The sequence below is a fragment of the Macaca fascicularis genome, chromosome 8 (genome assembly GCF_037993035.2).
Source record: "Macaca fascicularis isolate 582-1 chromosome 8, T2T-MFA8v1.1".
In the NCBI taxonomy this organism is placed as follows: domain Eukaryota; kingdom Metazoa; phylum Chordata; class Mammalia; order Primates; family Cercopithecidae; genus Macaca; species Macaca fascicularis.
Window position 1 is genome coordinate 84,028,965 of NC_088382.1, and position 20,321 is coordinate 84,049,285.

Genomic DNA, 20,321 nt, shown 5'->3' on the forward strand with positions numbered 1-20,321 from the left:
CATTTTTATTTTGTGCTAGCTCTTGCGCTATCCAGTTGCTGGGGATATAAAAATGAAGAAGACACAGCCCTCTTAACAAGCCAGGGTATCTGGAGACACTCCTCAAGTACTTGGCTTTTTGATGACCTTTAAATGCTGTTTTCTTGAGGCCCTTGTGGGCAGGACTGCCTTTGACTTGTGTGTTCTAGTTGCTGCAGGTCATATAGTTTCCTAGTCCTCTCATTCCTTTGATTTATGTTACCCATGGAGCAAACTGAGTTGATTTAAGGGAGCATCTCATTTCCTGCCATGTAAACCTCCAATCTTCTACCTTAGATTTTCCTGTCAGATTGCTTTCCTAATACCTGCATTCGTTTGTCAGTGACTGATAGCACAACAGAGAAGCTCCATGCAGAGTGGATTGCTGGCATGGGGTAAGGAGGAGAAGCCATCCGGAGTGACCTGGCCCAGCGATTGGGAACCAGGGACCTTGACTAACTTTGTCCAGATGTAAAGGGTGAGTATTGCAGAGGCTGCCACTGTCCGCTCATAACAACCTCCTTTCTTCCTCTAGTCAGATATCCCCCAGTTTAAGCTTGGTATGTGACTGCCACGCTCCGTGACACGTATGTGTGCTTGGGAGGCTAAGTTCTGTGATGTGAACACGATTGATATGTGCAACCCCCGGGTTGTGTCCTCAGGGGAAGGGGTTTTTACTCAGCCTTCTTTTCTTTCTGCAGGCTGGAATGTTGGCATGATGGTTGGAACTGTAACAGCCATCTTCAACTACAAAATGGAAGCTGCATGCTACAAATGACAGAATGACAAGATCAAAAGAACCTGTGTTCCCAGCGCCGCAGAGCTGTCGGAAATAGACGTAACTTTGGGAGGCCGAGACGGGCGGATCACGAGGTCAGGAGATCGAGACCATCCTGGCTAACACGGTGAAACCCCGTCTCTACTAAAAAATACAAAAAACTAGCCGGGTGAGCTGGCGGGCGCCTATAGTCCCAGCTACTCGGGACGCTGAGGCAGGAGAATGGCGTGAACCCGGGAGGCGGAGCTTGCAGTGAGCTGAGATCCGGCCACTGCACTCCAGCCTGGGTGACAGAGCGAGACTCCGTCTCAAAAAAAAAAAAAAAAGAAAGAAATATACCATACTATGTTTAAGCCTCTGTTATTGCAGTATGTGTTGTAGCAGTTGTATACTAAGTAACTAATGAGAAAGAATATTTTGTGCCCTGGTAAAGACGGATATCTCTATATAATGAGAACCATTTGATGAGGTAATTATAATTTAGTAGAATAATATCAAATATTAATGTCAAATGACTAGTTCGGAATTGCCACATAGTAATTGTTGGGCAAGTTACTAACCTGTGTCTCAGTTCCCTCACTGGTAGAATAGCAATAACAGACACGATGGTACTAGTGTCCAACATTTTACTGAATATGTAGCTTGGCTCAGTGCCATACATTATTTGAATTAAAGTAGAACAAGAGAGTCCTGAGTAAATATAACCCAAATGTAAATTATTTTTAAACTTTATTATATATGTGAATATTATTATTTGAGTTTTCTCATCCTGACTTCTTATTTACTTAACTGATTCTAGGCATTGACCACTCCTGAGATTTTACATCCATAACCCCTAAAAGATCTGGTCCAAAATTTAGCACATAATACATATTTAATGAGGGCATAGCTTATTTTTAAGTGGATACCTCTATTCACAGAATGTTTCTCTCTTGATTAAAAAATTAATTGCATTATATACATAACATAAAATTCACTATTTTAGCCATGTTAAGTGTGCAATTCAATGGCATTAAATACATTTACATTGCTATGAACCATCACCACTATCCATTTCCAGAATTTTTCATCATTCCAAATAGAAACTCCATATTCATTGAATAATAACTCTCCATTCTTCCTTCCCTCAGCCATTGGTAAACTCTTTTCTACTTCCTGTCTCTATGCATTTGCCTATTCTGGGTACTCCATATAAGTGGATTCATTCACTGTTGGCCTTTTTGTGTTTGACTTATTTCACTTGAGATAATGTTTTCAAGGTTCATCATGTTATAGCACAGCACGTGTTAGAATTTCATTTGTTTTAAAATTTATTTTACTTTTAAGTTCTGGGATACATGTGCAGAATGTGCAGGTTTGTTACATAGGTATACATGTGCCATGGTGATTTGTTGCACCTATCAACCCATCATTAGAATTTCATCCATTTTTAAAGCTCAATAATATTTTATTGTAGGTGTATGCCATATCTTGTTCATCTATTCATCCATCAATGGACTCGGATTGTTTCTACCTTTTGGCCATCGAACAATGCAGCTATGAACAAGGGTGTACACATTCTTGATTTGTTGTTAAAGCAGCAATTTGACTTCACTGCAGGAGTTGACACTGATGTTTCTCTGGGGTGGTGCAGCACACTGGAACCTGCTTGCTGTGTTTCTGTTTCTGTTAGAACAAGCTGGTCCAACCCATGGCCCATGAGCTGCATGTGACCCAGGATGGGTTTGAATATAGCCCAACACAAATTCGTAAACTTTCTTAAACATTGGAGCTTTTTCTGAGGTTGTTTTTTTTTTTCCTCATCAGTTGTCGTTAGTGTTAGTGTATTTTATATGTGGCCCAAGACAATTCTTCTTCTTCCGTTGTGGCCCAGGGACGCCAAAAGATTGGGCACCCCTGTGGTTAGCACGATGCTTGGAATATTGAGTGTTTCATTGGTGCCTAGACACAAAAACTTCCCTGGCAGAGCTGTGAGAATGTTCATAGTGTGAGGCCATGTCACTTTGCACAGAAAGACTCTAAGTCACAAAGAGAACATGGAGAGGGTGACATCAGGGTATACGGGCACAACAAGAGTTTGTGCAAATGAATTTCTCTCTGTTCCTGGGTATAATGTGTCACACCTGATACTTCCAGACTGGATGCAGGGGTGCTTCAACTTACTGAACAGAGTCAGAGTGGGAGATGGGAGCTGCAGGTCAGGCCTTCCATACCCGGTACTGTAAACGCTGTGTATGTGTTTGTCCGATAATCCTTCCATCTCTCAGTGTTGGCTCTCTGTTGTAGAGGCAGAAGCTGATGACTTTGAAGCTGCGTTACAGCAGAAGATTGCCTGAAGAATGTGACCATTACTCCAGCTTCTGCAAAATGCAGTCATGAGGATTCTCACTTAGGTTGTTTAGCTCCAAAGACATGGCTCCCTAGGCCTGCAGTTTTTATACTGGCTGCCAGTCAATTTTAGAATTGGTGTCAACATAGAAAGCACTGCGTGGCCTTGGAGTCTCTGATGTTGATCCTGCAGTCTGACAGATCAGATTCCGGGATGATGGGATTTTGACTGTCTCTAAATTTCAGCAAAGTCAGATGAGGACACCACAGGCAGGTGTTCTCATACATCCCTGATTTTAGCTCTGTCCCTTTGAGTTTCAGTCATTCAGTACAAATTCATATCCTTTTATGTATTGTGGTTTAAAATATTTTTGATTGTTTACTGCTTCTTAGGCTGTGTAAAAGACCTAATGAGATATACTAAGAAAAGTAAGGATGTTGGGCTGTGCTAGAAAAACAAAGGACTTACATTTCATGTTTTGGTTAACTGCAGAAATAAAAGAGTTTATGGAATGGAATAGCTCCCAATCCTCTGGCTGGGGTCCAATGCCCTCATTTGTGCTCTGCTCACTAGGTTTCTAAAAGAAAAAAAGAAGAATTAACTAGTTTTTTTAATTGAAAAAGAAATACATGCCTTAGTCTGGGAAGCCAGCTGAAGAAAACTGAAGTGCTACTGCTTAATTGGTGGGTACAATGCCAAGGCAGCGGGAGCAAGGGGGTGTTGAGGCAGGGAAGGATGGAAGCAAACACCAGGTGGTGTGTTACTGCACATATACATACAAGGTGGCTGCTGTTCACAAGTGCGTCAGCCCCTTGGAATGGCTCTGGACAAGATATGCAGAAACACTATATCCTGCAACAGTCCATGGAGGGATGAATGATGAAGACATTTATTTGTTGGTTCTTTCCCATTTTCTGTACTTCCATAAGTTAAAGTTCACCCTATGGGCTGTTATTGACCCTGTACCCTCAGGTTGCAACCCGACCGCTTGGCAGCTGTTGTAGAAGTCGGACTCCACAGGGTGTCACTTCATCTGAAGCAGTGGGAAGAACTGGAGACTTTGACCATTGATCTCACTGGGGTGGACCAGGTGGATGGGGCAAGCGAAAGAGGTCAAGGAGAGGGCTGAAGCTAGAGAATCTCTGGTAGCCTATAAGATGGGTTCCCTACAGACACAGTAAAAATTTCAGCAATACCAAAGAAAATACAATAAATACGTTTTCCTTCCAGCTCAGACCACCAAGTCACTGTCAGTGGTTTGCCCTAACATCTTGTGTATACCAAACATTCATCTATGTTTATAAGATCATATGTTACAAGATTTTGCTGCTTGTAACAGAAACCCCACAAACATGGCTAAAACAAGAAAGAAATTTATTGTTCTTTGTCATGTAAAAGTCAGAGGAAGGCAGGAAGGCAGACTAATGGCAGCTCCCTGGTGATCATTCTGCTTCATCATGTTTAGCATGTCCCTTTAGCTTCTATCCTCAAAGCTACTTCATCAGAGCAAAAAAAAAAAAAAAAAAGAGAAAAAGAAAAAAGAAAAAGAAAGGATAAAAGATTGTGTCTCCTAGCTGTGTTAGTCTCATTTAAGCATTTTTCTCAAAGGCCCTACCCAATAATTTTCACTTCACTTTCATTGGCCAGCCCTAGCAGCAAGGGAGGCTGGGAGGCTGAGAAATAGAACCTTTTAGACAGGTATTTTGCAGCAAAATAAAATCAGTGTTTATTTAGCAAAAATGAAGGAAAGAATGAATATTAGGTAGACAACTAGCAGGTTCGTTTTACACAAATTCAACACCTTGCTTCTTATAAATGTAATGTGTTTTGGATATTGTTTAAGAGTAACGCATGTAGACGTACTTCATTAATTTGAATACATTCATTGTATTCTATTGTGTGAAAATACTAAAATTTACTTAACATATTCTCTATGGGTAGATATTTAAATTATTTCTGATCTTTTGGCTATTATAAACAGCACCACAATTAACATTGTTAGACATATATATTTACTCATTATTTGAATATATATTTCTAGGATAAATTTACAGATGAGGAATCACTAGATTGAAAGGATAACTGCATTTTGAATTTTACTATATATTGTCAAATAGCCTTCCAAACTGCTGGCATTAATTTGTATTCTCACCAACGGTATATAAAAGTACTTACTGCCTTCCACCCCAGATAGCAATGTGAGTTATTGAACGTTACGGCATTTTCCAATACAATCAGTAAAAATGGCATCTTATCAATTTGGTTTTCATTAATTGTCTTATTAACCTTCTAAGTGATCATAGAAGTGGTCAGTTCCACCCATTTCCTAGCCCAAACCAGTTTGGATCAATGGGTGTTTATATTACTCTTCACAATTTTATAGAGAGGGATATTTAGATTCTCAATGTGTAATCCATTCTAGTCATGAAACATTTTTTAAAAAGAACAGCTTTATTGAGGTGTAATTTACATATCATAAAGTGTACAATTTGGTGTACAATTCACAGGTTTTTAGTATATTCATAGAGTTGTGCAACCACTGCCATTATATAATTTCAGGACGTTTTCATCATCGCAAAATAAATCTTGTATCTGTTAACAGTCACTCCCATTCCTCTTCCCTTCTTATGTTCCTTGGAAATCAATAATCGATTTCCTCTTTCTGTGGATCTGCCTATTCTGAACATTTAAATATAAATGGAATTATACAATATGTGACCGTTAGTGTCTAACTTCTTTCACTTAGCATAACGTTTGTCAAGATTCATCCATGTTGTAGGATGTACTAATACTTCATTCTTTTATTTCATTTTTCATTGTGGTAAACTGTATATAACATAATGTTTATTATTTCAAGCAATAAATATACAGTTTAGTAGCATTAAATACATTGACAGTGTTGTGTACCTATTACCACCATCCAACTCCGATCTTTTTCATCTTTCCAAACTGACACTTTGTACCCATTAAACACTAACTTCCTGTTCTCCTCTCTGTGTCTATGAACTTGACTACTCTGTGTACCTCATATAAATGGAATCATACAATATTTGTCCTTATGTGTCTGGCTTATTTCACTTAATGTAATGGCATAATGCTTTATAGACCATTCATATTGCAGCATATATCCAAATTTCCTTCCTTTTAATGGCTCAGTAGTATGCCATTTTACATGTATATCACATTTTGTTTATCCATTAATATGTTGATGGACACTTGGGTTGTTTCTATCTTTTAACTATTGTGAATAATATTGCTATGAACAGTGATATACAGATATCTGTTTGAGTCATTGCTTTCAATTCTTTTTCATATAACTTAATGGGTGTGAAGCAGTATCTCATTGTGGCTTTAATTTGCATTTCCCTAATGACAAATGATGTTAAGCATCTTTTCATGTAATTATTGACTATTTGCATTTTTTTCCTCAGAGAAATGTCTACTCGAGTCCTTTGCTCATTTTTAAAATTGACTTGTTTTTGTTGTTGAGTTAAAACAATACTTTAAACAATCTGCATTTCCATATTGTTCATTGTCTTGTCCTGACTACTTATTTGTCAGTTTCCTTTTTCCTCCCATTATCCTCCTGTGTCTTAGTTCGTGCAGCTGTGGTATCATAAAACACATAGACTGGGAACTTTATAAGCAATGAAAATTTATTACTTACAGTTCTGGAGTCTGGGAATTCCAAGATTTGGTGTCTGGTGAAGGCTTCCTCTCAGCTTTTAAAATGGTGCCTTGTTGCTAAGTCCTCTAACATTTCCCTTGTACTTCTTTTGTAAGAAGAGGTGAACATTTCCCTTGTACTTCTTTTGTAAGGTCACTAAACCCATTCATGAGGGCTCTGCCCACATAGCTTAATCACCTCCTAAAGGCTGCACTTCTTTTTTATTTATTTACTTTTTTGTGATGGAGTTTTGCTCTTGTTGCCTAGGCTAGAGTGCAATGGCACGATCTTGGCTCACCAGAACTTCCAACTCCCGGGTTCAAGCCATTCTCCTGCCTCAGCCTCCTGAGTAAATGGGATTACAGGCATGCACCACCACGCCTGGCTAATTTTGTATTTTTGGTAGAGACGGGATTTCTCCATGTTGATCAGGCTGTTCTCGAACTCCTGACCTCAGGTGATCTGCCTGCCTTGGCCTCTGAAAGTGCTGGGATTATAGATGTGAGCCACCGTGCCTGGCCAAGGCCCCCCAGGGTGATCAAGTTTCAACATACGAGTTTCCTCAACATATTTAGACTCTAGCATCTTGCTTTGATGCTCTGCGATCATCCACCTCTTAGATGTGTCTGCTCTTTATAGAAGATCCTTTGATCAGAGTCATGCATAGCTCTCCACTGCCTTATTTTTATTCTCCATATACCCTAATCATTCCAGGTTACTCTTATGATTTAATTTTCAAACTTTTATGACCTCAGGACTTACTTTTTATGTAAGATAATCCTGAATCAATATGTGCCCTGATGTTAAATTTGTAGTCAATTTGATGTATCTAAAATTAATGTATATGATCATTTTGTTCACATTGTCTTTGTCCTGTTCCCTCTTAACCAGTTGTGTGCTGGTTAAAGGGGCATAAAGCCCAAATGAATGGCCACTGGAAAATTTATTTTCATTTTTTTGTTTGTCATTTTTGGTTAGTTATCTTGGTAGATGTGAATTTTGAATTGGTATTTTAATATGGTTTTGATTTGCATTCTCCTAATAACAGATGATGCTGAACATCTTTTTGCATGCTTATTTGTATATCTTCTTTGGAGAAATGCCTATTCAGATCTGTTGCCTATTTTCAAATAGGGTTATTTGTCTTTATATTTTTGAGTATAAATGTTCTTTATATGCTCTAAATACATGTCCTTTATAAGATATATGACTTGCAAATATTTTCTGTCATTCTGTAGGCCATCTATTCACTTTCTTGATGGTATTCTTTTTTCTTTTTTAAAATTGTAGATTCAGGGAGTTCATATCCAGGTTTGTTACATGGGTATATTGCATAATGCTGGGGTTTGGGCTTCTACTGAACTCATCACTCAAATAGTGAACATGGTACACAATAGGTATTTTTTCACCCCTTCCTTGTCTCCTCCCATTGGAGTCCCCAGTGCCTATCGTTCCCATTTTTATGTCCATGTGTACTTATTGTTTAGCTCCCACTTACAAGTGAGAACATGTGGCATTTGACTTTATGTTTCTGCATTAATTCACTAAGAATAATGACCTCCAGCTTCATCCATTGTTGCAAAGTATATGATTTAATTGTTACTTATGGCTAAGTAGTATTCCATGGTGTAATATGTTCCACATTTTCTTTATCTAATCCACCATTGATGGGCACTTACATTGATTCCATGAATTTGTTATTGTGAATAGTACTATGATAAACATAGGAGTGCAGGTGTCTTTTTAATAGAATGATTTCTTTTCCTTTGGGTGTATACCCAGTAGTGGGATTGCTGGGTTAAATGGTAGTTCTATTTTTAGTTCTTTAAGAAATCTCTATCCTGTTTTGCATAGGAGTTAAACTAATTTTCATCTCCATCAACAGTGTATAAGCATTCCCTTTTCTCTGCATCCTCACCAACATCTCTTACTCTTTATGTTTTAATCATAGCCATTCTGACTGGTGTGAGATGGTATTTCATTGTGGTTTTAATTTGCATTTCTCTGATGATTAGCATTTTTTCATATGTTTGTTGGCCACATGTATGTCTTCTTTTGAAAAGTGTCTGTTCATGTCTTTTACCCACTTTTTAATGGGATTATTTGTTTTTTGTTATTGTTAGTTTGAGTTTCTTATAGATTCTGGATACTAGTCCTTTAACGGATGCATAGTTTGCACATTTTCTCACATTCTGTAGGTTGTCTGTTTACTCTGTTAATTGTTTCTTTTGCTGTGCACAGCTCTCTAATTAAGTCCAATTTGTCAATGTTTGTTTTTGTTGCGTTTGTCCTTGTGGTCTTAGTCATAAAATATTTGCCTAGGCCAATGTCCAGAAGAGTTTGTCTTAGGTTTCCTTGTAGCATTTTTTAATGTGAGGTCTTGCATTTAAGTCTTTAATCCATCTTGAATTGATTTTTGTATATTTTGAAAGGTAGAGGTCCAGTTTCATTTTTCTGCATATGTCTAGCCAGTTATCCCAAAATCAGTTGTTGGATAGGGTGTCCTTTCCCCATTGTTATTTTTGTCAACTTTGTCAAAGACCAGTTGGTTTTAGGTATGTGGCTTTATTTCTGGGTTCTCTATTCTGTTCTATTGATCTAAGTGTCTGTTTTTGTACCAGTACCATGTTTTTTGGTTGCTATAGCTTTGCTTGAAGTCAGGTAAAGTGATGCTTCTGGCTTTGTTCTTTTTGCTTAGGATTGCTTTGTTTATTTGGGCTCTTTTTGATTCCTTGTTGGTGTTCTTTGAGCACAACAGTTTTAAATTTTGATAAAGTCCAAGTATTTAGGATTTGGTTTTTGTTTTTGTTTCTATTTGTACTTTTGGTGTCATATCTAAGAAACCATTGCCTAGGCCGGGCGCGGTGGCTCAAGCCTGTAATCCCAGCACTTTGGGAGGCCGAGACGGGCGGATCACAAGGTCAGGAGATCGAGACCATCCTGGCTAACACGGTGAAACCCCGTCTCTACTAAAAAATACAAAAACCTAGCTGGGCGAGGTGGCGGGCGTCTGTAGTCCCAGCTACTCGGGAGGCTGAGGCAGGAGAATGGCGTGAACCCGGGAGGCGGAGCTTGCAGTGAGCTGAGATCTGGCCACTGCACTCCAGTCTGGGCGACAAAGCAAGACTCTGTCTCAAAAAAAAAAAGAAACCATTGCTAAGAGTTTTATAGTCTTAGCTCTTACATTTAGTCCTGTGATTCATTTTGAGTTAGTTTTTGTATATGTTATGAGCTTAAGGTGAAACATTTATAAAACCATTTTTATAAAACAAGGAGGTTTTTATTATATCTAAGCAGTATACCTCCTCCCTTAGGTTTAGCTCATTTTCCTTCAGGAAAGATTTGTTCATTCATTTACTCAGCAATGATTTGTTGAGCAACTGCTTAGTGCCAGGCTCAAGCACACAGTGTGAAGGAGAATAAGGAGTAGTATCTATTTCCAGTGAACTAACATTGGAAGAGAAAAAAAGAGAAGGAAATCAACAATTACTGCATACTACAACAATAGGAGGGGTGCTTAATTCTGCTTGAGGAGGTCAAGGGAGAGTGTTTCTCTGGAGAAATAATGACTGACTTAAGCATTGGAGAATGGAGTAAAATTTATCAGGTGCATGAGTGTGGTGGGAGAAAGATGATATTCCAAGAAGGCGAAAGCACATGTAAGAAAGTCACAGAGCCCGTGAGGAAGCATGGTACATTTGCAGACATGAACATGTGGTTGTTATTTTTCAGGGCATCATACTGGGAAGTTGTAGTACAGTTCTGGTAGCAAAAGCAAAACAAAATAAAAACAAACAAGAAAAACATAGGTGAACAGACCTTGTTCAGGAAGTCCTTTGCTATAATGCAGATTAGAAGTTATTAAAGGCTTAACTGAATCAGAGTTAGTGAAAATGAAGGGGGAATGTAGATTCAAGGAATATTTAGGAAAGTTGAATTGATGGGGGCTGGTAATTGATCAGATTTGGACTGTGAAAAGGAGATGCCTAGGACACAGCTTTGCAGTACGGAGGGATTGGAGCGCAGTTCACTGAGATGATGAATTCAGTTTGGGACCTAACTATGGTTTCTAAACTTACCTACCACATTTTAAGTAACCCTGGACCAGATCCAAAGCTTTCAAGAGTTCCCAATAATGTCATATAAGTGCTTTACTCTTCAAAGTCCAATTCAGTTCTTTTACATTTGAATTATTAAAATAGAAGAGTTTCTTATAATATTGCTAACACATCTCTGAATTAGGCTTATATTTCCTTTCCCTACCGCTGTTCTGCCTTCAAATTTTTTTTTTCCCCTTTTCAATACTCTTTTTAAAATTTGTGTTGAACTAGCCTATTGCAGGCTGGGGAAAGAAAGAGCAGAGAAGTTCTGACTCCCAGCACTGCTTTTCCCCACTGTTTCCCTGTGTGGAGTTTTGTCTCCATATTGAAGAACTTGCCAGATAATGGATGCAAAAGAATTTGCTTTTCTATTTGTTCCCTTCGTAAAAGCATTGCATGGAACTAGCAGATGCCTCACAAGGAGAAAACACTGCTTGTTAGCATAGGAAATGCAGATAATTGGCATGCTTCCTTTCCTGTCTGCCAACACTGGCCTGAAAACAAGCCATCATTGAGTGCAGCTTTTCCTCAGTGCAGCTGTGGCTCCCAGCACTCAGTGTCTGTTCTTTGGGATTAGAAACACATTGATCTGAGCTGTAAAAGCTGATGGCTAAAGACAGTTCAATTGCATAAGTTGTCTAAGAGGCTCTAACTAATGAATGCACTGTTCGGTCAGTGGAGCTGTCCGGGTGGTGAGTGAGCCAGCTCTTTGCTTCTGTTTCTCCTTTCCCGTGACCCAGCGTTTCAATGGCAAGGTAATAAGCATCCTTATGACAGGGCCAGGAGACCCAAGGGGAGCCAGAGAGGCAGTGTGTATGTGTCTCCTTCGCTAGAGTGTAAGCTGCTTGAGGACAGGGGAGTAGAATTTATTTTCGTATTTCCCATAGCACCTAGCATGGTGTTCTTCCAGGAGAAAAGTTAGTTTACATTGATTCACCTAAGTACCCTTGCTCTAAGAATGTGGCAGATTGACTTCATCTTTGATTCCTTCTCTTTCTTGGCTCATTCTCAGGTGAGCTAATGGGGCTTGGAGTGGGTATTTGAGCTATGACACCAGATGTCTAGAGAGAGCAGGCACAGGATTTTCTTCTCCCTGGTATCTGGAGAGGGCTGAGGGACAAGCAGAAGAGGAGAACTTGCCTCACCTTGAGGTCTAGCCAACACTGACCTTTCCTGGTTCCCCGTGGAGGCTGAAGTTGGAGAATTACTGCCTATGTTACTTTCATCTGGTGATCCTGATGGCCCCTTCCCTGAGCCTCAGTCGTGTAGTCCTGGTGTGCTGACTGGCTTGTGGGTCCACCTGCTCATGATGGTCCACTTCCATCCATCACTGGTTTGCCAATGTGCCAAAGCCCCCAACAGCCTAACTTGGTTGCTTGCAGAGCTGGGGTGGACACAAAATCATGAACAAAAAACAACAGCCCCTGGATATGAAAGCCAAGTGGGACATCTGGCCCAGGTGACTCTCTCAAAGCTAAGCTCTTTCCATAAACAAGGTAAAAAGGGACTTGAACAAAATATATCACAAAAAGTCTTAAGGCACTGAAATCACAGCATTAGAAAATCTTTCTGAAACAAAAGAACTAAAATTTTTAAAGAAATTCAGCAGATGCATTTTGAGCACTTAGTATTTAAAAAAACCCTATGCTAAGTGCAACGAATACAGTGATGACTGGGACTGTCCCTTCTCTCGAGGACTTTCCAATCTATTGAGGAAGACAGACTTATGGATAACTAGACATGGTACAAAGGAGGATGACATCAGAGCTTATGTAAAGTAGGAAGAAAGTGTTTTGCATATAGAAGCAGGAGCTATTAATTCTAAATGGCAGATAATGGAATGTTTGCAGAGGAAGTGTTGTTGCAGCTCAGTTCTGAGAGACGAGAAAGGTCTCAGCAGTGGGAGGATGAGTGGAAGGACAAACAGGGCTGTGAGGAGTGCTGGGCTTGGGGAACAGTGTGTGCAGGACGGTGAGACTGGAGAGAGGTCACAGGAGATGCAGCTGGAAAGAGGATTCATTCCACAGGTGTAGAATCAGCATCAGGGACCTAAGACTGGCATCAGGCACATATAGTTTTCAAGGCTCATTCTATCACTCACAGCTGTGTGCCCTTCTGCAATGGCATTGTTACCATGAAAAGAGGAATGCTGTAAGAACTGGGAATAATACATGCACAGGATGTAAGGTACATCGTGGTCTCTTGGGGTAGGTTTGCGATCTGAATAAACAAACCAGAGAGAGGCATGGGTATGTTATCTCCATTTTTATAGTTGGGCTATTCGAGATGGAAAGAGTTGAAATAGCTTGTTTAAGCTGTTTCAACAGTAAGAATTCCGGTCCAGATTTGAATCTACCTTCTGCCCCTTAAAATACACTGTTGCATGGGAAGAAGGCACGATGTGCGGAGGGGCAGTATAAACAACGTGTGTGGCTTCCTTCAGAGCGTGCAGTCTGGCTTGTTAAACATGAAGGTTGGACTGCAAAACAGAAGGGGCCACAGAGTGGCCGTGCTAGAGGGGCTTAGAGGAGGCGTAGTCCCAGTGAGGGGCAGTGGTGGTGGGGACTTCCTGGAGGAAGTGGAACTCTCCCCTGGAGTGGCTGAAGACAGTAAGCAGAGAGAGAACCCCAGAGTGGTGGCTGATGTAAAGGCCCCAGTGTCCTTCTTAGGAATGAAGGACTTACTCCCCTGGCTGTAAGACGTGCTGCAGGAAGATGGCCCTCAGCTGCCAGTCCTTTGGGGACTGCCTCTCCTGAAGAGACTGCCTCGCCCACAGTCCCACCTCCTTCCACACCCAGGAACTGAGGCTTGGGTCTTTTGCCCAACTTGTGCCAACTTTGAAGGCTCTCTCAGAGCTCAAGGTCCTCATGGAGTCAGCTGAGGTCCTCTTCGGGGCTGCACCTGGGGCGACCTCTCCCTCTCCTGCTCTGTCCCCACCACGGATGCTGGCCCAAGAGCACTAATAGGCATCTGCATGTCTGTCAATCTCTGTTTTATCTTCCCAGGGAACCCAACCTGTGAATCCAGATCTGGATCAAAGCTTGTAGCTTTGGGCTGCAGCTGAGTCTGCAGGATGCAGCCCACTCCCGGGTGCTGGGTGGTGAGAGAGGGGGATCAACATAGATGACTGATGGATACCCCAGAGCCTGCTAGTGTGTTTTCACACAGGACCTGCGGCCTACCATCCCCCACCTCCCACCCACCCCCTTAACATTCTTTTCTGGGAGGGACACATTCTTTTCCACCTGACAGGTCAGAGCTGAGGGTATGTGTGTGGTGCGGTAGGGTGGTGGTCAGGGCGAGGGAGGACTCCAAAGTTCAGGCACTGTCTTCCACAGGGGTCTGTAGCCCTCACTCAGTGGAGAGAGGAGCAGAATGTGGGAAAGGAAACTGGGGAGGGACCGGCTGAGAATGAGGCCCAGTGTTGAGCAGGAAGGAGAATCAGAGTTCAAGAAGGACCCCTAGGTGGTCTCAATCTTATAAAAACTTGGGCTCACTTTCGATGCAATGAAAATATGAAAATATCATGCTCAGTTATAAATATTAATTTGAGAGTACTTTCATTTAAGTGATTTTTTACCCCTAAGATATATATTTTAAATATTCTTTGGTCTGAACATGGTGGCTCATGCCTGTAATCACATCTGGGGCAGGAGGATTATTTGAGGCCGGGAGTTTGGGCAACGTAGTGAAGCCACACACACACACACACACACACACACACACACACACACACACACACTTTAATATATATATATATATTTCATAACATTGTGTTACTTTAAATACACACACACTGTATATATTATATATTCTATACACATATAACGTGGTGTTATGAAATGTATATATAGTGTAATAAAATGGTTACTATAGTAAAATAAAAGAACATATTCATTGGGTTAAAATAATTAAACAGGCATAAATAAATAACACATCATAAGGAAAAAACAGTCATGCTTGAAAGGATCACAGATGTGCCGAGTGGAGAGCCCGACTTCTTCAAATCCCCTCAGGAGAGATGGTTCCATTGGGATTTATTTTCTGTAGTTTGGATCAAGAAGCAAGTTATTCTTCATTCGACTTAGTGAATGTAAAATTATGATTTGTAAATCAGAGACTCCCCTTTGGAAGCACAGCAGCTTGAGGCTATATGTATGTGAAGCTGGAAAATCTGGCTGGCCCAGTCTGTGGGGGTCCCCTTAGTGTTGAGCAGCTCCTTGGGGAACTTGGGGGTCTTTCAGAATCCCTCTTGCACTCCAACGACAGGAGGGCACAGGCCTGACAAAGTATCTCAGGCCTGCCTGGCTTGCGTGTGGGTGCACAGGTGCAGCCCTCAAGTTTCCAGTGAGTTTTCTGAGTGACCAGAGCCTGCTCTCTGCCCCTCGCCTGTCTGATTTCTCATGGCCAAGCGCTGGCCATTGAAAAGCTGAGCCCCAGCAGGGGCCCTGGACCCCATGGCGGGGGTAACCTCTGACATTCTTCAGGCACTGAGACCCTTAATCAGAAAGAGTTGGACCTGATCCTGGGAATACACAGAGGCCCGTTTCCCTGTTTCTTCCAATGTGTGCGACAGCAAAGAAGCTGGTACACATTTTTGAATAAGGAAGCATGAGGCTCAGAGCTGACTTTTGGAAAGATTCGGCTTTGTGTCTCTGGCAAGTCCTAGCTGCAGCAGTAGAGAGGGCAGATCGGGGGCAGGGAGGCCAGTCTGGATGTGCCTGTGACCCTCCAGCTGGTGGTAAGGAGGAGCTGCACTGGAATGGTGGCTGTGGGAATGGAAAAGGGGATCATCTGAGGCACACTGGAGGCAGAATGTGTGGGCAGCAACAATGGCTCAGACACAGAGAAGTCTGGTTTCAGCCCCAAGGGAATGGTAGCTGATAATGCCATTAAAAGAAACTGGGAAGTCAATTCTCACAAACCCTGTGAGACAGGCTTCAAAAATAGATCTGGTTTCAAATTCTAGCCCTATTACTACCAGCTGTGTGGGTGCCACTGGATATACAAGTCACCTTATGGAGTCCAATTGTGTGTGTGTGTGTGTGTGTGTGTGTGTGTGTTTAGATGAAGTCTCGCTTTGTCACCCAGGCTGAAGTGCAATGGTGCGATATTGGCTCACTGCAACCTCTGCCTCCTGGGTTCAAGCAATTCTCCTGCCTCAGCCTCCCGAGTAGCTGAGATTATAGATGCATGCCACTATGCCCGGCTAATTTTTGTATTTTTATTAAAGATGAAGTTTCACCATATTGGCCAGACTGGTCTTGAACTCCTGCCTTGTGATCCGCCTACCTCGGCCTCCCAAAGTGCTGGGATTACAGGCGTGAGCCACGGCGCCCAGCCCTTGTTGTTTTTTTTAATTTGTAAAATTGGAGATGATGATGACGATGATTTCATAGCTACTTATTGCAAAGAATAAAAGAAAACATCACAAAACATTTTCAAGAGGACAGCACACAGTTGGCACTGAATAAATGGAAGTGACTGAAGTAGAGTCTGATTAGTGCAATTTATGAGGTTGTAGAGGAAGTCAGACCCTCAGAGGAGAGTGAATGTTCCAGCTGAGCGGCGCACGGAAGGCTCATGGAGGAGCCAGAGATTGTGCTAGTGTCTCTTTAGGGTTTTTGAGGTCTTAGAAGGCCAACTCTTCTAAGCACAGAAATGAATCAATTTATAAAATGGTCTCTTATTTTTCAGAGTTAGACGTAAATGACAAGCATGAATACTGTTGATAATCTCTTTCATACATAAGATAGAAATAATTTTCTTCCTCTTTTTTGCAATTTTAATAGCAGCTGGGATTTTTAAAAAAGGGAATTAAACCATAATGACATTTATTTTTTCCTTAACATGAAACATTCAACAATGTTATTAAGGATCCAGCCTCTTTCCCAATTCTTGTTGGGTTTTTCATCTTATACCTGTTGCTTCATGGTTGCAAGATGGCTGCCATAGCAGAAGGGATCGCATTTATGTTCAAGACAAAAAAAAAAAAAAAAAAAAAAAAAAAAAAAAGGAAGGTGCAACACCATTGAGCTTGCGGATACCTAGCCCTCTTATCAGCAAAGCAAACGTTTTCTAGAAGAGTTTCATTGGCCTGAATTAGGTCACATCGTCATGACCAAGGATTAAAAATGTCTGGGAAAGCAAATATCTGGCAAAGAGGAATAGGATTGCCTGATAATGATTCGGTATGTTAGTGAAAGATTTTTAAGCAGCTGAGATTTTGGCAACTTAGAATTTTGGTTTATCCGGTGATTTACCATTTAACTGTAGATCAATAACATTTTAATAGATGACAACTGTTTTCCAAAGGATAAGAGAACTGAAAGGGCATTTGAGAAGAAGAGATATTTTTGCCTTTTTGGTTTTCCAGGGCCTACAGAAGCTTTAATTCTGCTTCCTTTTTTTTTTTTATTCTTTTTTTTTCTTTTCTTTTCATATTTCAGTAAGTAAATAGAAGACTCTTCAATTAGATAACTGAAAAGTATTGGTGGACTTCAAGCTTAAACTTTGTGGTTGGTTTTTAAATCTATTTCTGAGTTCAGCAGTAGACTGAGTTGCACTGGAAGCTGAAACTACAGGAAGGAGGAAAAAGATGCCCATGTCACCTCGTGCAGGAAGGGGCCTGTGCAGTAGTCATCAGCAGCTGCTCCTCTTGTCCTGATGGCAAGGCCCAGGTTCCTTCTGGTAAAGAAAAACCCTCCTCATCCTTCATGATTAAGCTGAAGATAGCTTAAGCATCTACAGATACTTAACAGTAGTTTAATTATCAAATGTCTTGTTCTAAAATGAATGAGAAAAGTTGTATATTTGATTTGGTATTCGATAACTTCAACAAGATATGTAATAACTTCAAATGCCTCTGTAGTAAAAAAAGAGCTTCTAATAGTGACATTAATTACAAAGTAGTTATTTTTTGAAAGGCAATTTTAATAAATCTTAATTTAAAAAATCTACTGAAGATGGGTAGTGATGATGGTTGCACAAAAATGTGAAAGCACTTAATACCACTAAACTGTACACTTAAAAATCATTAGAATGGTGTATTAGACCTTTTTCATGCTGCTGATAAAGACATACCTGACACTTGGGAAGAAAAAGAGATTTAATTGGACTTATAGTTCCACATGGCTGGGGAGGCCTCAAAATCATAGTGGGAGGTGAAAGGCACTTCTTATATGATGGCAGCAAGACAAAATGAGAAAGAAGCAACAGTGGAAACCCTGATAAACCCATCAGATCTTGTGAGAGTTATTCACTATCATAAGAATAGCACAGGAAAGACCTGCCCCCATGATTCAATGACCTCCCCCTGGATCCTTCCCACAACACATGGGAAATCTGGGAGAAATAATTCAAGTTGAGATTTGAGTGGGGACACAGCCAAACCATATCATTCTGCCCCCGGCCCTTCCAAAGCTCACATCCTCACATTTCAAAACCAATCATGCCTTCCCAACAGTTACCCAAAGTCTTAACTCATTTCAGCACTAACCTAAAAGTCCACAGTCCAAAGTCTCATCTGAGACAAGGCAAGTCCCTTCTGCCTATGAGCCTGTAAAATCAAAAGCAAGCTAGTTACTTCCTAGATACAATGGGGGTACAGGTATTGGGTAAACACAGCCATTCCAAATGGGAGAAATTGGTTGAAACAAAGGGGTTACGGGACCCATGCAAGTCTGAAATCCAGTGGGGCAGTCAAATCCTAAAGCTCCAAAATGATCTTCTTTGACTCCAGGTCTCATATCCAGGTCATGCTGATGCAAGAGGTAGGTTTCCATGGTCTTGGACAGCTCTGCCCCTGTGGCTTTGCAGGGTACAGCCTCCCTCCTGGCTGCTTTCATGGGCTGGCATTGAGCATTTGCAGCTTTTCCAGGTGTGTGGTGCAAGTTATTGGTGGATCTACCATTCTGGGGTCTAGAGGATGGTGGCACTCTTCTCACAGCTCCACTAGGCAGTGTCCCAGTAGGGACTCTCTGTGGGGGCTCTGACCCCACATTTCCCTTCCGCACTGACCTAGCATAGGTTCTCCATGAGGGCTCTGCCCCTGCAGCAAACTTTTGCTTGGGCATGCAGGCGTTTCCAACATCTTCTGAAATCTAGGCAGAGGTCCCCAACCTTCAGTTCTTGACTTCTGTGTACCCACAGGCTCAACACTAGATGGAAGCTGCCAAGTCTTGGGGCTTCCACTCTCTGATGTCACAGCCTGAACTGTATGTTGGCCCCTTTCAGTCACAGCTGGAGTGGCTGGGGCAGAGGGCACCAAGTCCCTAGGGTGCATACAACATGGGGACCCTGGGCCTGGCTCACGAAACCACTTTTTCCTCCTGGGCCTCTGGGCCTGTGATGGGAGGGGCTGCTGTGAGGGTCTTTGACATGGTCTGGAGACAATTTCCCCATGGTCTTGGGGATTAACATTAAGCTCCTTGGTACTTATGCAAATTTCTGCAGCCAGCTTGAATTTCTCCCCAGAATATGGGTTTTTCTTTTCTATCACATTGTCAGGCTGCAATTTTTCTGAACTTTTATGCTCTGCTTCCTTTATAAAACTCAATGCCTTTAACAGTATCCAAGTCACCCCTTGAATGCTTTGCTGCTTAGAAATTTCTTCTGCCAGATACCATAAATCATCTCTCTCAAGTTCAAAGTTCCACAAATCTCTAGGGCAGGGGCAAAATGCCACCAGTCTCTTTGTTAAAACATAACAAGTGTCACTTTTGCTCCAGTTACCAACAAGTTTCTCATCTCCATCTGAGACCACCTCAGCCTGGATTTCATTGTCCATATTGCTATCAGCATTTTGGGCAAAGCCATTTAACAAGTCTCTAGGAAGTTCCAAAATTTCCCACAATTTCCTGTCTTCTTCTGAGCCCTTCAAACTGTTCCAGTCTCTGCCTGTTTCCCAGTTCCAAAGTTGCTTGCACATTTTTGGGTATGTTTTCAGCAATGCCCCACTCTGCTGGTACCAATTTACTGTATTAGTTTGTTTTCATGCTGCTGATAAAGACTTACCTTAGACAGGGAAGAAAAAGAGGTTTAATTTTACTTACACTTCCACATGTCTGGGGAGGCCTCAGAATCGTGGCGGGAGGTGAAATGCATTTCTTACAAGGTGGTAGCAAGAGAAAATGAGAAAGAAGCAAAGGCGGAAACTCCTGATAAACCCATCAGATCTTGTGAGACTCATTCACTATCATGAGAATAAGCATGGGAAAGATGGGCCCCCATGATTCAATTACCTCCCTGTGGGTCCCTCCCACAATATGTGGGAATTGTGGGAGATACAGTTCAAGTTGAGATTTGGGTGGGGACACAGCCAAACCACATCAACTGGTAAAATTTTATGTCATGTGTATTTCATTGCTGAATGTAGCCTTGTTGAGAGGTCTGCTTCAATGAATGGATAAATAATTTGTAAAGAGAAGA